The sequence below is a fragment of the Gossypium hirsutum genome, chromosome D10, assembly GCF_007990345.1.
Source record: "Gossypium hirsutum isolate 1008001.06 chromosome D10, Gossypium_hirsutum_v2.1, whole genome shotgun sequence".
Taxonomy (NCBI): Eukaryota; Viridiplantae; Streptophyta; class Magnoliopsida; order Malvales; family Malvaceae; genus Gossypium; species Gossypium hirsutum.
The window spans coordinates 8,820,585-8,826,813 of record NC_053446.1 but is presented as its reverse complement, the minus strand read 5'-3'; positions in this window follow the sequence as shown (position 1 = coordinate 8,826,813).

Sequence of the window (6,229 nt, the reverse complement as noted above, 5' to 3'; positions counted from 1 at the left end):
TGTGTGTTAATTAAAAGGGATATTCGGTTTCTTAAATCCCGAGGAAGATTGGAATCCAGTAAGTTAGGACATAATCTTTTCGAGGATCCCCAATTCCGAGTGTCACATTATTTTGAAAACTTTTGAATAAAATGTCTGCGATACTTGAATGATATCGGACGTAATCTCTAATGTAGCACGATTGAATGGTAACGTATGAGATAATTGGTAATTCGAACACACACTAAAAAAATAATGACCAAGCAATAGATAAATGTTAACAAGAATAGTCACAATAATTTTAATCCTATTATGCAAGCATCAATATTACCAATTAAACATCGAATGAATTAATAATCGATTTTAAAAATGTACACTAAGAAAGCAATGGCAACAAGAGAAATCAATCAATAAATTATACATGCCAAAGTCTTAAGATGAACAATATATATACCAATACATAATATTTTTCTTTTAAAATAATGCCTAATAAGTCCGAAATAATAATACATGACGAATTTAAAATAAACATATAACAAATCTAATATAATAATACATAAAAATTTATGATTTTAATAATATATTATAATTTAAAAATAATACATAATGAAATTAAATGCTAATATATGATTGTAATATAAAAAAGTTTAAAGTATAGTACGCAAAGTAATTTATACATATATATATATAAATAGATAAATAAAATATAAATAACATAATCACAATACCAATAAGGCTACTGGCGTCAATGATAATAAAAAGGATTAAACTAATTAATAAAATAAAATTAAAAAAACAAAGAGGATCAAATTGAGTTTTAAGCAAAATTAAAAGGGAAAAACGAGAATGAAACAAAATGGAGGGCCAAAATATAATGCGCAGATAACTTGGGGGATCAAAACTGCAAATAAACCAAAGCCCCAAAACGCAACACTTCAATGGACTAAATCAAAACAAAATAAAACATCGTGGCTAAATTAAAATAAAAGAAAATAACGAAAAAAAGGCCAAATTGTAACGCGCTACGAAGTCAGAGGGACTGCGCACGCAAATATACCGTTTGAAGAAAACACGCGGATCTCCCCCAGGGTCGGGTCACCGTTCGGGTCGGAGGCTTCTGAACGGCATCGTTTTTAAAGCTACTGAAGCATGCTTAAAACGGCGTCGTTTCCTTCATGATTATTGTAAAATAAATAAAATAAAATAAAAACCTAAAACTAAACCTAATCTGCTATTTGAATCAAAAACCTAAGCTCTCCCCTCTCAACTCCGCCTCGTTCTCCAACTCTAAACCCGATCTGACTCCGATTCAGACGGAGCAAACCAGGTTCCGATGGCGCCTACTCTGGTAAGACACTCATTCTCCTCCCTTTTTTACTTTTTTTGCTCTATATATATGCTTATATATATATATATTTAATGGTAAACAAAACAAAAAAGAAAAAAAGCAATCAAAAAAACAAAATGGAAAAGAGGAAAAGAAAACCTTTTTCTTCTCTATTGATTTCGTGTTTTTGATACAATATGCGCCTGTGTGCTAATTGTGTATATCCTTTATAAAAATTTGGAAAATGGCTTTATAGCTGAAACAAAATCAATCCAAAAATACAACCAATATCTTTTTTCTTTTTTCTTTGCTGTCGTTTTCTGTTTGTTTGTTTTTGCTTGTCTGCTTGTGTGCGTTTGTTGCATTGCTGCGCAGGTGCAGTCGTACGAGGGCCAGCTGGGGCGTACGAATTCCGACGTGGCGTGCGAGGCGGTGTGATGAGGTCACTGTTGCGGCGGCTGAAGGGCGGTGATGCTAAAGGCTAGGGTTTCGGGCATATTTTGGGCTAGGTTGGGCCGAATTAGGTTAAATGATTTGGGGTTATTGTGCTAGGCTTAGGCTAGTTGGGCTAGGCGTAATTGGTGTGTTAGTAATTGAGTTCTTGTAAATGGACACTGTGGTTTTTGGACTATTTTTATTTTATTATTTTTATTATCGGGCCGGGCAATATTGGGCCATTACAAAGAGTGTTTCAAGGTCAAGAATTGGATCCAGACATCGGTTGCCTAAGTTCCTAAGGTGAGTGGTTCGAAAATATTCACACATTTTCAACTGTGCTCTGTGTTATAGAAAATGATCACTAAAACTATTGTGAATAAGCGCAGTACGTCTGTTCTTGTTGCACCTAACCAAGTCAGTTTTGTAGTAAAGAGGAATATTAGGATAATGTTTTGATAATTGAACTTGTCGTGGTAAGAAAAGGTGGATGGCTAGAAAATTTATTATAAGCTGAGGTAGGATTTTTTGGAAGATACACTCCATGAAGAAGAATTACCTATTCAAACCATATAGTTGAGTATGCGATGCATATCGTCAACCTTGATGCACATTTCATAGAATGGTGGCTTCGGAAAAGAATTCACACTTTCTCAAGGCCTTCCACAATATGATCCTTTTCTGCTATATTTATTTGTATCGGGATGGAGCATTTGGGTCATAAGATAAATAAAATATTGGTGGAAAAAAAATGTATAGCCTATCATCTTATCCAGACACGAACAACCAATATCTTATTCGGGATGGAGCTTTTGGGTCATAAGATAAATAAAATATTGGTGGAAAACAAATGTATAGCCTATCATCTTATCCAGACACGAACAACCAATATCTTATTTTTACTTTGCAAATAACCTGATATTATTTTGCAAGGTAAATCCTAAGCAAAAAAAGGTAGAAAGTAGGATTCTAAGACAATTTAGCCAATATTTAGGTCATAAAATTAATGGTTAGAAAATTTAAATTTCCCCCTCTTTTTTCAAATATGATGGAGCAAGTTTCAACTTTGGTTAGCGATGGAACCTAGAGTCGATAATTGTTCAAGAAAAACATAGTGTAAGTGATGATCAAAGTAATGGTTGCAATGACCACTTTAGATGGCATTGGGATAAACTCAACAAAAACAAAGCACGTGAAATTGTTTAAGCAGTTCAGTTTCCCTGTTCCAACAAAGCCTAGCTCAGTCAGTAAATTCACTATCTTTAATCCATATACAACAAATTGTTCAAGTCCTATCACACCTCAGTATAACAACCTCATTTTTGTACCTAAAGATCTAGATCACTCACCCAAGGGCGAAGGCAGAAATTTTTTTTAGGGGGCCAAAATTAAATTTTAATTTTTACGATAGTAAAAAGGCAATTTCACCATTTGAATAGCCTATATATTTATAATTTTTAAAGTATTAAATCAAATTTTTATTATTTTTAGGGGAGTAAAATGTAATTTTACCTTTGCTAATTTAAAATTTTAAAAATTTAAAGGGCCTAAATAAAAAATTTTCTATTTTAGGGGGGCAAGGCCCCTGCCAGCCCCTTAGCTATTCTTGTCACATCCCCAAAACGAGGTTAGAAGAAATTGGGTTAGTAACCAAGAGTGGTCTCGTCTGGATATTTAGTTTTGATTGTGAAAATTATGACAATTGAATTGATCTGGTTCAATGGTTGAGTGTGTCGCTTGAACGTGTGAGGTTTTGGGTTTGAGCCATTCCTTTGAGATTTTGTTAATTTTTAGTTCAATTCATATATCTTATTTCTATACAAGTTATGATAGAATGAACTTGCTGGTTCAATGGTAAGGTGTTAGTTTACTCTTTGATCTTGTGTCTTGCAAATGGGAAATGTGTAATACTCTTTGGGAAAATCTGATATGGTAACTAATTAGATTTAGTGGGGATAATGGCTAGTTTTTTTTTAAAACATTAAAAATTTTATTTCCCAAAAATCCTCATTCTTCATATCACCTTCAACTTCCCACTTCTCTATTTTTTTTATTTTCTTCCTTTCCCTTCTTCTCCAATTTTTCTTTTTATTCTTTTGTTTTCAATTTTTTTTGGGTGTTGCGCATTGAAAGTTTCCTTTTTCTTGTGATCCTGCTATTAGTTTGGGTTATTTTTCATTCTTCGTTGTGAAGTCATGATGGGCTCGGTAGGTGTTCAAGTGTTTTAAGTTGGATTAAGTTAAACATTGTGTTTCTGAAAATCTTTCGAATTTAATCTCTTTGTTGTGTGTTCTTATATTGTTAGGAGATAACCGTATGGTGTTCGACAATTCCTCGATTAGTTAGGAACGATTTTGGCGACTATTAATTTTATTGTAAGTGATTGAACATGGTTTTTGGGGTTGTTTTTCATTGTGAAAAAGGGGGAAGTTTATGAGAAATTTTGGGATTATTTTTGGTTGGTAATTGATATGTTTTTATTTTGATTATAGGATTCGTGAGTCTCAATTAGGTAGTCAATCAAATCAACAATCAGGTGTGTGATCTAACCCAAAAATTCATCAGAATTCGAAAAACTAAGCCTAATCTGCTATTTGAATCAAAAACCTAAGCTCTCCCCTCTCAACTCCGCCTCGTTCTCCAACTCTAAACCCGATCTGACTCCGATTCAGACGGAGCAAACCAGGTTCCGATGGCGCCTACTCTGGTAAGACACTCCTTCTCCTCCCTTTTTTACTTTTTTTGCTCTATATATATGCTTATATATATATATATTTAATGGTAAACAAAACAAAAAAGAAAAAAGCAATCAAAAAAACAAAATGGAAAAGAGGAAAAGAAAACCTTTTTCTTCTCTATTGATTTCGTGTTTTTGATACAATATGCGCCTGTGTGCTAATTGTGTATATCCTTTATAAAAATTTGGAAAATGGCTTTATAGCTGAAACAAAATCAATCCAAAAATACAACCAATATCTTTTTTCTTTTTTCTTTGCTGTCGTTTTCTGTTTGTTTGTTTTTGCTTGTCTGCTTGTGTGCGTTTGTTGCATTGCTGCGCAGGTGCAGTCGTACGAGGGCCAGCTGGGGCGTACGAATTCCGACGTGGCGTGCGAGGCGGTGTGATGAGGTCACTGTTGCGGCGGCTGAAGGGCGGTGATGCTAAAGGCTAGGGTTTCGGGCATATTTTGGGCTAGGTTGGGCCGAATTAGGTTAAATGATTTGGGGTTATTGTGCTAGGCTTAGGCTAGTTGGGCTAGGCGTAATTGGTGTGTTAGTAATTGAGTTCTTGTAAATGGACACTGTGGTTTTTGGACTATTTTTATTTTATTATTTTTATTATCGGGCCGGGCAATATTGGGCCATTACAAAGAGTGTTTCAAGGTCAAGAATTGGATCCAGACATCGGTTGCCTAAGTTCCTAAGGTGAGTGGTTCGAAAATATTCACACATTTTCAACTGTGCTCTGTGTTATAGAAAATGATCACTAAAACTATTGTGAATAAGCGCAGTACGTCTGTTCTTGTTGCACCTAACCAAGTCAGTTTTGTAGTAAAGAGGAATATTAGGATAATGTTTTGATAATTGAACTTGTCGTGGTAAGAAAAGGTGGATGGCTAGAAAATTTATTATAAGCTGAGGTAGGATTTTTTGGAAGATACACTCCATGAAGAAGAATTACCTATTCAAACCATATAGTTGAGTATGCGATGCATATCGTCAACCTTGATGCACATTTCATAGAATGGTGGCTTCGGAAAAGAATTCACACTTTCTCAAGGCCTTCCACAATATGATCCTTTTCTGCTATATTTATTTGTATCGGGATGGAGCATTTGGGTCATAAGATAAATAAAATATTGGTGGAAAAAAAATGTATAGCCTATCATCTTATCCAGACACGAACAACCAATATCTTATTCGGGATGGAGCTTTTGGGTCATAAGATAAATAAAATATTGGTGGAAAACAAATGTATAGCCTATCATCTTATCCAGACACGAACAACCAATATCTTATTTTTACTTTGCAAATAACCTGATATTATTTTGCAAGGTAAATCCTAAGCAAAAAAAGGTAGAAAGTAGGATTCTAAGACAATTTAGCCAATATTTAGGTCATAAAATTAATGGTTAGAAAATTTAAATTTCCCCCCTCTTTTTTCAAATATGATGGAGCAAGTTTCAACTTTGGTTAGCGATGGAACCTAGAGTCGATAATTGTTCAAGAAAAACATAGTGTAAGTGATGATCAAAGTAATGGTTGCAATGACCACTTTAGATGGCATTGGGATAAACTCAACAAAAACAAAGCACGTGAAATTGTTTAAGCAGTTCAGTTTCCCTGTTCCAACAAAGCCTAGCTCAGTCAGTAAATTCACTATCTTTAATCCATATACAACAAATTGTTCAAGTCCTATCACACCTCAGTATAACAACCTCATTTTTGTACCTAAAGATCTAGATCACTCACCCAAGGGCGAAGGCAGAA